At 34.4% G+C, this 11,152-nt stretch overlaps 1 long non-coding RNA gene across 1 annotated transcript; it reads right to left on the minus strand.

Annotated features, from left to right (window-relative positions):
• Nucleotides 1-1,035: 1,035 nt before the first annotated feature.
• LOC145032677 (uncharacterized) lies at nucleotides 1,036-1,771 on the minus strand. The gene is made up of 2 exons (XR_013677185.1): nucleotides 1,590-1,771; nucleotides 1,036-1,497 (listed from the first exon to the last, which is right to left on the minus strand). It is a non-coding gene; the product is annotated as an uncharacterized LOC145032677 (long non-coding RNA).
• Between the last annotated feature and the right edge of the window lie 9,381 nt (nucleotides 1,772-11,152).

Genomic DNA, 11,152 nt, shown 5'->3' on the forward strand with positions numbered 1-11,152 from the left:
AGAATGAATGAAGGGTGTCACCCCCTATATATAGAGGGGAGTGTGCGGCTGGGGGATGAGTGTGTGGCCGCACACCCATGTGTGTGGCCGTACACACCTCTCAGGAGGGTGTAGGGACTGGTTTTGACCCTATACGACTTGTTGACTCATTCCTAATCTCATTCCCGGCTGTACTTGAGCTTAGAACATTTAAACGAACCCTTAAACAACGTCAAAAGATAACAGACTCGAGTTTAATGTTGATAAAGTTGACCAATCATAAAGAATGAAAGTTTCGGGTTGTCACAGATTTAGCGACGGATTAGTGACAGAATTATCCGTCGCTGATCCCCCGGTTTCTTGTAGTGACACCATTACAAAACATGATCCCTTAGCAATTGCGACAGACTTATTAAAGATGACACTTATCTTAAGCGACGATTTTTTAACCAATAGCTTTGACGTTTTAGTGGCGCTTTGTCGCCGCTATATATTACCTTTAGCGGCGTTTTGTGGATACCCATCAAACCCCCTTAGTTTTAAAATTTTCCCATCACCATTCAGAAAATAATCATATCCGGACTTGTTATTTTTGACGAAAATAAATACCCTTTTACAACAACCAACTTGGGAGATCAATAGATTATCAACCGGTTTACATTCTTTCATATATGCACACACATCAACACACTATCGTCGTGAAAATCTCCAACCAACTTGGGAGATCAATAGATCATAAATCGGTTTACATTCTTTCATATATGCACACACATCAACACACTATCGTTGTGAGAATCTCCAACCAACTTGGGAGATCAATAGATCATCAATCGGTTTACATTCTTTCATATATGCACACACATCAACACACTATCGTTGTGAGAATCTCCAACCAACTTGGGAGATCAATAGATCATCAATCGGTTTACATTCTTTCATATATGCACACACATCAACACACTATCGTCGTGAGAATCTCCAACCAACTTGGGAGATCAATAGATCATCAATCGGTTTACATTCTTTCATATATGCACACACATCAACACACTCTCGTCGTGAAAATCTCCAATTCTCAGTATTTCCATATAATGCACTCGTATCTCACAATATATGAATATATAGATATTTTTTTTCATCCACTAGATACATAGTGCACTCATAATTAAGACATATATAAAAGTTGCAATAAGTAGAAAAACATATATTTATCACCACTCACACACTTGATAGCACACATATATTCGACCCATATAAACATTTAGCATTTCAACCCAAAGTATCTTTCACGAAACTCGGCTCATCCACTTCCATCATCAGTATCACCACCGGAATCTCCTCCGTTGCTACCACCCTGCGAATTGTAGTTCTGTCGTGGAATATTATGGTGGTTGTCCACGTAGCTATCTGGATGAACAACCATGTTTTTCTGTGTTCTTCCTTGAACCACCAGAGAAGAGCACACTAACATGGTTACCAAAATAAGCACCACTAGCTTCATCTTTCGTGTCTTGGTACCTGCCCAATGATTAAACACAGATGTTAGTAATGTCGACTTCGATTCAGGAAACGAATCTCATTCCATATGACCATATGCATGAAAGTAGTACCTTGTGATCCTATGCAAGACTTGTAATATGATAATTTTTAGGAGTACAAATTCTTATAACTGCATTTGGAGATGGTGAAGACGGTTTTTATAAGCTCAGGTCTGAGAGTTGTGGTGGATTGATAGATTGATGGTGGTAAATTCTTTAATCATGCATTTTTGTCGAGAAATAAAGGGGCATTAAGCAAGTGGTCACTGATTATTACCGTTTTAGTGCATTATAATTCTAATTGATAGAAACTATTTTTCTGTTGACATTTTTTTAATAATGGTGTATTATAATGCGAAAAGGAGAGTTTATGACGATTTTGCTCTGCTGACTTGAAATATTTTTTGTGTTATTTTCCACAAGGTTACGTACAACCACCAGTATTCACCCTACAAACTAAGGTTTTTATATAAATTATGTTTTATAACATATTTTTTGTGGTGCATGCATGTTTTTTTTTTCTTTTAATTCAAATGTATATCTTGCAAAACCTTGATATAACGTTCTAGGCCTTTCTTTTGCAACTTTGTATAGTTGTTAGCCAACTCGTTATTTTTTGGTTTTGACCCTAATTTGTGACTTGGCCCTTCTGACCTCCAATTGACCTATACTATCATCAATGAGTTATATACAGTGGCAGTAAATTTTGCAAAAGCTTTAGGTAGATGATTGTTTAGACCGACCCTCATATCTGTTTGTAAATGTACATCGAGTTCATACTGTTGATCACAGTGTAAATTATCAATAATTGTTAATATTTTTACATTTTTATAAAATAAAAAAGGTGAATAATGCAGCCAGAAATACGATGCATTTAAAGGTGAATCATTGGTTGTCCAGATTATCAACCGTAATAGGGAAAATCCACTTTGTAAGTGCGATGAAGACCCACGAAAGTCAATCGAGCATTATGGTGTTGCTGTTTCAGTTGCTTGATGATATCATGGGTGGCATCAATTTTGAGGTGGTTTGTTATAACCTAATTAAGCCATCTTCAATATGGATTGTCTATTATATCCTCCTAGTATTATCAATAAAACTAATTTCTTATTTTCTTCAAATCAATTAAATCAAACGACTTTTTTGTTTTTGAGTAAATTTTTAGGCATTTACAATCAATGTCTATAAGTAGTGTAAAATGATGATGATGCCATTCTTTCTATCCTTTCTTAATTTATTTATTCTCATTATTGAATATAATCCTAATTATTAAAAATATAACCAATCTACCATCCCACCTTTTAATTTTGTCATTGACCCCACTAACCGCCATCGAATCCAATTGAATCCACCTCCGCCACATCATAAATCACCATCGTCACCAATCACCACCACCACCACCACCGAATTGTAACATGTAATTTAAAATTAACAAGGAAATATATATAAAGTCCTTATATTTTGGTTCTATTGATAAAAAAGTCACTCATGATTTATTTATTTATTTATTTTGCAATTTAACGACAAGAGTCGATTATTACTTGCAATTTAACTTAATTTTAAGGTTATCGTAAAAAATAATAGGTTTTGATGGCTAAATTTGTAAACAAAGTATCAATGCTGACTTTCTTGTCAATAAAACAAAATATAGGTAATTTTTGTTCAATGCATAATAATTTTTAGAGAAATTAAATATTCTTTTATTTTTTTGTTCCTATAAATTTTCCTACTCAGTTAGATTATGATATGTATCATATTAGTATATTAAAATGTCATTAAATTTTATTAAATGAGCATTAAATGTTACACATGTCACTGTTTAATTGGATAGTAGGATTTGCAGGAAAAAAGTAGGAGAATATTTTATTTTTTTAATTTTTAACCTCAAGTCTTATCTATTTTAAAAGAGTAAATTACTGAAATCATCCCTGTGGTTTGGTCAAAATTGCACGTTTAGTCCCTAACTTTTTTTTGCACTCGGATCGTCTCTATGGTTTGCTTTTGTTGCGTTTTTCGTCCCTATGGTTTGGTAAAAATTGCATGTTTGGTCCCTAACTTTATGTATGTAAGGGACGAAAGATGCAACAAACCAAACCATAGGGACGAAAAACGCAGCAAAATCAAACCACATGGACAATCCGAGTGCAAAAAAAAGTTAAGGACCAAACGTGCAATTTTGACTAAACCATAGGGACGATTTGAGTAATTTACTCATTTTAAAAATTAAATTATAATATATTTTTACTGAAACAACCATTACAATTTGTTTGATTTTTAATATATGATAATAAATAAATATAATTTTTTAACTATACTTCTATTTAATAAAATATAAAAACATGATTAAAATATAAAAATATATTGTTATAAATTATATTGTCAAATTTTTATGATGAAACTAAATCAAAATTTGATACGAAATACATCTATATACCAAGCACTTTGTTGAAAAATCTTCATGTAGGTTGGTATGTATCAAAAACACGATTAATATGAAGATGATCTGCATATAATTTTTTTTTCTTTTTGCTAGTTGAATAAATAGGTTCTTAGACAATTATGTAACAATTGTTGACATTGGTAACCAGTATGAAAATCCAAAAGAGAAAGAAAATCGTATGACATTTGTTGTTTGGATTTTTAAAATCATAGACATATTGGTATCAACATGGTATATTGTAATCTATATTCTATATAAACTAAGAATACTTATTGATGAGTTATCCTAATACGAACAAGACTGTTTTGCATATTCTTTATCGATCTATGGATGAATTAATGCATTGTGTTTGGTAGATGGATGTACATTTCGTATCAAATTTTGATTTAGTTTCATCATCAAAAGTAAAAGATACATTTCATAACAATATATTTTTACATTTTAATCGGTTTTTATATTTTATTAAATGGAAGTATAATTAAAAAATCATCTTATTTATGATCATATGTTAAAAATCAAACAAATTGTAATGCTTGTTTCAACAAAAATACATTATAATTTAGAAGGTGTTTAAAAAGAGAGAGAGAGAGAGAGAGAGAGAGAAAGAGAGAGAAAGAGAGAGAGAGAGATTTCAATACATCAGGATTTATAACTTTTCAAAACTCCTTATATCTTTTTAGGCTGTAAAAATCAAATATCCCTTAAAATGTATATAAGTTAAGATAGCCATTTTAAAAAAAATAATTTAATGATTTATTGGCTTTTTCCACCACAAAATCTAATACAAACACTATTTAAAAAACTAATTTTTTCACCACTATCGAGAAGTTATTTTGCCTAAAATTCATTTTAAGGTTCAAAATGAAATCCCAAACATCATCTTAATCTTAAAATATTTAAGATTTGATGTTAAAAATTATTATGCATTGAAAAAAAGTACCTATATTTTGGCTTATTGACAAAAAAGCCACCATTGATATTTTGTTTACAATTTAACCATCAAAACATGGTATTGTTTGCAGTAACTTGAAGATTGCGCTAAATTGCAAGTAATAGTCGGTTTCAGGGCTAAATTGCAAAAACAAAACTCATGGGTGCCTTTTTGTCAATAGACCCAAAATATAAGGACTTTTATACATATTTTCTAAATTAAATCCTAACTTACAATTTAATTAAAATTGGGAAGGACAAAGCTAATCAAAATCAAATAAAATTCTCGAGCTAACCCTAAGCGTAAATAATCAACGGAAGGAAAGAGGGATAATTGAACTAAGTGTTCATTAAGTGTTCCTTAGGTGATTGGGTTCACCACGGATATTCGAACTAAGTGTTCATTAGATATTTCAACTTAATGTTCATCAGGGATAATTGAACTAAGTGTTCATTAAGTGTTTGTGAACTAGGTGTTCATTGGGTAATATTGGAACTAAGTGTTCATTAGGTGTTCTTGAACTAGGTATTCATTGATTATTGTGAATTGTGTGTTCACTAGAGGTAATCTAAGAACCTTGGCAGCACTAGACTTCATGCCAGTTCCTTAAGGCAATCCTTAGGAATGAATGGGAGAAGGGTAATTGGTTCTTAGGGTAAATCTTTAAGAAATAAATGGAGATAATGGGGGTGGGTATTTGAATTGATTGTTTGATAATTAAATATAATAATTATATTATTGTGGGTTGAAAACCCTATATGCTCACCAGGCTCCCAAGTCTGACCCACTCAGTTTTCTTTGCATAACAGGTAATGGCACAAGAGTATAAGTTGGTGGACTTGACGAGAGATTTTGGATTATAGGCTAGTAGTTATGAATAACTGTTGTAAGGTTTATTTTGTTTTGTTTATGCTTTTGGTCTGTATTGAACATGACATCCCGAGATTTTGTTATATAATGAAAATACATTTCTTTAAAGAAATGTTTTGATAATTTTTATCATATTTTGTTTTGGGAACAAATTCCGCAACAATTTTCTTTAAACGATTACTCTGATTTTAAAAAAACAAAGCATAAACAAATCGGTCTTTTCTGGCCGTAAAAGTGGGGATGTCACAGTGTGTGTGTGTGTATGTGTGTGTTGGATTAACGTTTCGGGTAAACCGAGAGGCTATGGATGGTGTTTGGACCTAAAAATTTATAACTCCCACCATTAAAGTGGTGGTTGCCGCTTCCTACCACCACATACCGCCACCGACTACCACTGCTCGAGGTGGCAGTGGATGGTGCCTGATTTATTAAATATTTAATTACCTAAACATCTAACTTTAGTCCGTGAGGAACGAGTTTGGGGTTAGAAACCCTAATCAGGGTTTGCAAAACTCTAATGTTAAGAAAACCCTAGTTTTGGAGTTTTTTCGGGACCTGCGTTAAAACTATTAATTTAAATTTAAATAATACTTAATAATGCCCTTTAATTAACTCAATACAATTTTGGACTTAATGAATTAAGTCCATAAGGGGTTAAGTGGGGAACACTAACCCTAGTTATCATTTTATGTGAAAACCCTAGAATCGGGGAGCTCTATTTTGGATAGTAATCGGGCATGTAATTAGGCTGTTGATTGGATTATTATTTCACCTGGGAATGACTAAGTCAAACCTTAATCAGTCCTAGCCTTTGGTGATTAAGTCCTTAATGGGTTAAGTGTTCTTACTTAACCCTTATCGTCATTTTATGTGAAACCATAATCGTTATTTCATGTGAGGTAATTGGAAGTGATCGTGTATTGACCCGAGTATATTCTTGTAGGTGATTGGAAGTGAGTTGAAGCTGGTAGATTTCTTTGTTACTACAGTGGTTACCTACGCGTATATCGAGATGAGTTCACCTTACTGTACCCATGGGTCGAAGGTATCAATGTCGGCCCATTAGTTTTGATTATCTGTTAGTAGAGGGGTGTCTTAAGGACTGTATATAGTTACATAGGATAGACTGAGGACTCTTGATCTAAGCTCTCTTACGTGTTCCTTGTTTGGTTGTGATTCTAGAGTAGGATCACCTGTCCGGGTGACTATCTCACCTCTGAGTATATACAACCATGCATTCCTTGGATTGTTGATATTTAGTATATTGTTATGATGTAGTGATTTGTTAGATCTATGTTTTGGTATCTAGCATGTTGATATGTTATAGTGATCTGTTAGGTCTGTGTTGTGGTATCGAGTATGCTGTTATGTTATAGTGATTTGTTAGATCTATCTCTTGGTATTGAGTATGTTGTTTTGTTGTAATAATCTATAGAATTGTATGTTATCTGTGTTTATTGGTTGTTATTTATGGAGTGACCTTAGGGACTTTGTGTGGTCATGTAGGCTAGCCTAAGAACTCTTGGTCTAGGATCTCTTGCTTGTTCCTTGTTTGGATGTAACTATAGAGTAGGATCATATGTTCGAGTGGCTATCTTACCTCTGGTTACTTATGGTTAGGAATTCTATGGAGGTTAGTTTGTAGCAAGACTACATGCTATGAGATGACTAGTAGGCGGTATTGAGATGTATGATTGTGGTTTGCATGTATTATGTGCCTACTTGATCTTGATTGTTTATATGTCAACATGCTATGTTTGGTTTAGGTTGAGGTGGTCCTGCTTGGTGCTGTAGGCCAAGATATCCGGTATAGGCCGACTGCAAGCTGTAGGAACAGAGGCTCGGGAAGTGCGGTATGGTTGAGGCGGTAGGCCAATAAACCCTGGGTATTATCGCCCAATGGCTTATTGGACCCGTTGTATATTGGCATTCCAACATGGGGTATTCCATCCCAATGATGACTGGACCCGGTGGTTGACTGGGCCTGGGGTATTCCAACCCAATCATTAATTGGACCCGACATGTTTGACAATATATGTTATCCGTTTGTGTGGTGGTATTTTGGGGGAAACTCACTAAGCTTTATGCTTATCCAGTTGTTTATTGCTTCAGGTAACATTGGTATTGTAACAGCACGAAATTCAGGTACAACCATTTAGCCCTTAATCTTTTCATAAAACGTCATGTTGGCCCTTTTGTGTTGGGCGAGTACGCTGGGCGTACAAAGAGTACGTTGCGCATACTCGCGCGCTTAATTGAACGCGTTGTCACCCGGGTACTCTGGGCGTACTTAAGGTTACGCCGGGCGTAACCGGTCCAGACCTAAAACCCTAATATGGCTTGATGGCTATAAAAGGAATGAGATGGCCTTGTCCCTCAGCCACCATCCTTCAGAAAGAAACCCTAAGAGAGATTTTCCTTCGTTTTTAGCTTGGGTGTGAGTGTTCTAAGCTTCAAGGTGTCATTTCAAGGTAGCAAAAGAGAAGAGGAGTCCATTTTGGAGGCTAGAAGTTAGTGGACAAGTGTAGACCTGAGGATAACAAAGGTTGGAGCTTCTTCCTGAGGTAAAAAGTTAAGATCTTGCCTTGTAGTTCTTATAGTGTGCTTGTTGGACCAATTTCTAGGGTTTTTGGTCCCAAAGATGGAGACTTTATGAGCAAGTAGTCTCCATTGGCCTAGATATATCATATTACGAGTCTATTTGAGTTGTATGTTCATAAAAATGTAATCTTGGACGTAAATATTGAGCCATGCATGAGATCTAGATCTTTGGAGGAGAAAAGAAAGGTGTTAGAGGGTGTAGGAGCCTTTACAGCCATGCCAAGGCTTAAAGGTTCTGACTTTATGGGATAAGAGGCTTAAGGAGAGCCAGATCTAGAAGTTAAAGGAGTGTCTTAACCGTTTAAGACCAAAATTCATGGTATGGTTGAAACTGAGACTTACGTTAGGCGTAACTCTCAATATGCGCAACGTAAGGGGTTGAGACCCCCGATTGTAGTTCATCGACGTACGCCCTGCGTACAGAAGCTGGTACGCCCCGTGTACTGTTGGCTGTTGACTTTTGTTGACTTTTAGGGTTTTGGTCAACATGTGGACTTTGAGTCAAGGAGGGGTGAAATGGTCTTTTACCCCTCTGTAGGATAATGAAAAGGGTGTAGCCTAGTCTTGGAAGCCTATATTAATTAGAATGATATTTCGTTGTGATTAGGCAGGGTTGGGTCGTCATTTCGAGATTCAGAGATATCGAGCACGTGAGATTCTAGACTTCCTACGAGGTGAGTCTTCTCACTATACTGTACCCGGAAGGGTATCTATGGGTAACCGGAAGGTCGGATATGTTATGAGTTATATGTATTGTATATGATTAAGTTAACCGTTTGTATGTGCTATGTATGCTATGCTTGATATGGGCCGGAAGGCATTTATGTTATGGGCCGGAAGGCATTGTGATGTGGACCGGAAGGTCGACGCGAGTAGGACCGGAAGGTTTACCGGGTCGGGACGGAAGTCCCCTGAGACACATGGACCGGAAGGTCATGGCCTGGAAAGGCGTATGTGTGTAAGTAGTATTTTGGGGAACTCACTAAGCATTTATGCTTACAGTTGTTGTGTTATGTGTTTCAGGTATTAGCGAGGACCGTGGGAAGGCGCCGGCGTGATCTGTACACACTGACAGAAGATGTATTTTATGATTTTGGGATTTGACATATTTGTATTATGATTATGATACATTGGATTTTATGGTCTGTTTTGGATGAAAACATGTTTTAAGAAATGAAAAAATTGTTTTGAAAATTCACGTTATTACAGGTATCTATGGGAAAACGAAGGCGGGACTATACACACACATCAACATCAATGAGGATTCCATGTTTTCTATAAAACTTAGATTTTAAATAATTGTAATTTGGAATAAACGGTTTTCTTAATAATGAATTTATAAATTGGAAAGTTTTACCTTAATAAAAATGAAAAAAAAATTGGGTTGTGAAAATGGGACGTTACAAAACTGTCATCCACCATTACTTAATTTAACGTCCTCCAGCCCCACGACATTAAGTTGTCATCCACCACCTTCACATTCAGATATCTAACCTAAAAACATAACAAAATTAAATTCCTGATTCAAACCCAAAAACCAATCTCAAATCCAGTTATCAAAACCAAAAATTGATATTAAATCATATTGTTTAAAACTTGAAATTGATTTCAACCCCAACTGTTCAAAGCTTGAACATAATTTCAAATCTAGAAATCGATCTCAACTCCATTTGTTCAAAACTTGAAAATGAGTTAAAGCTAATCATTATATTGCTGAAATCGAGCCACAAATGCTTTTATATATATATATATATATATATATATATATATATATATATATATATATAATGTGGCGATGTTGGTGGGGCCACCATTGGGAATAACAGGGGAGATAATGTACATGTTGGGAAGTCCTAGAATGGATGGGCAACACATCAAATATGAAGAGAAGTAGGTATGTTGGTAACTTAAGCTATCATTTGAGGATACTGATTAGAAGAGGTGATCAATATTGGGAAGAGAACGATTAGGAAATATGAATGGGGGAAATGAAGCGATGTAGAGTCACCAAATGTAGAGGTAGTGGCCAATGATGAAGTAAACATGATAAGTGGTAACATGACATAAATGGTAGGTTGCATTTGAGCATTAACAACTAGGGAGACGGATGAGCTTACTGAAATGTGTAAGGGTTTATGGAGAATGAGAAGAATGATGGCTTATTGTATGATGTAATTTCATTTATTAACTCAATTAGTGTTATAGTAATTAAAAATCTTTTGAAAAAAGAAAAAAGAAAATCTTAAAAGACAAATTCACCTAGATCATTGCAAAATCAGATGTTTTATCTCTAAAAAAAATATTTTCTTAAAGTTTTATTTTGTTAAATCTTCGAATGCCCATTGCACAACCAAAAAATATTGAAGACTTATAACACATAAAACTTCAAAAAATATCGTTTTTTTTTTAATGTTTTTCAATGGCTACGCACATGACATCTATGAATTTTACATTTGAATTTTTTCTTTCTTTTAAAGTGTCATTTTAATTGTCACATCATCATTCTTTCAAATGATGTTATCATTTCATATATATATATTTTTTGAAACCACAAACTAACTAAATTATTCTTAAATAACCATCTATGTCTCCATTAAGATTTGAACCTATTACAGAATAACTGAAAGTTTTCTTTTTCTTTTTTCTTTTTTTTTTTTGCTAAATGTCATACTCTCATTCAATTTGTCAAATATCATTTTATGGTTATTTTGAATTTTTTTTCCACATATCATTTTATGAGTTTTCTATTTTATTAAATTCACCATAATGTTTTAATGCAATCATTGCAATAAA

The sequence above is a fragment of the Lactuca saligna genome, chromosome 2 (assembly GCF_052625555.1).
Source record: "Lactuca saligna cultivar CGN05327 chromosome 2, ASM5262555v1, whole genome shotgun sequence".
Lineage (NCBI taxonomy): Eukaryota > Viridiplantae > Streptophyta > Magnoliopsida > Asterales > Asteraceae > Lactuca > Lactuca saligna.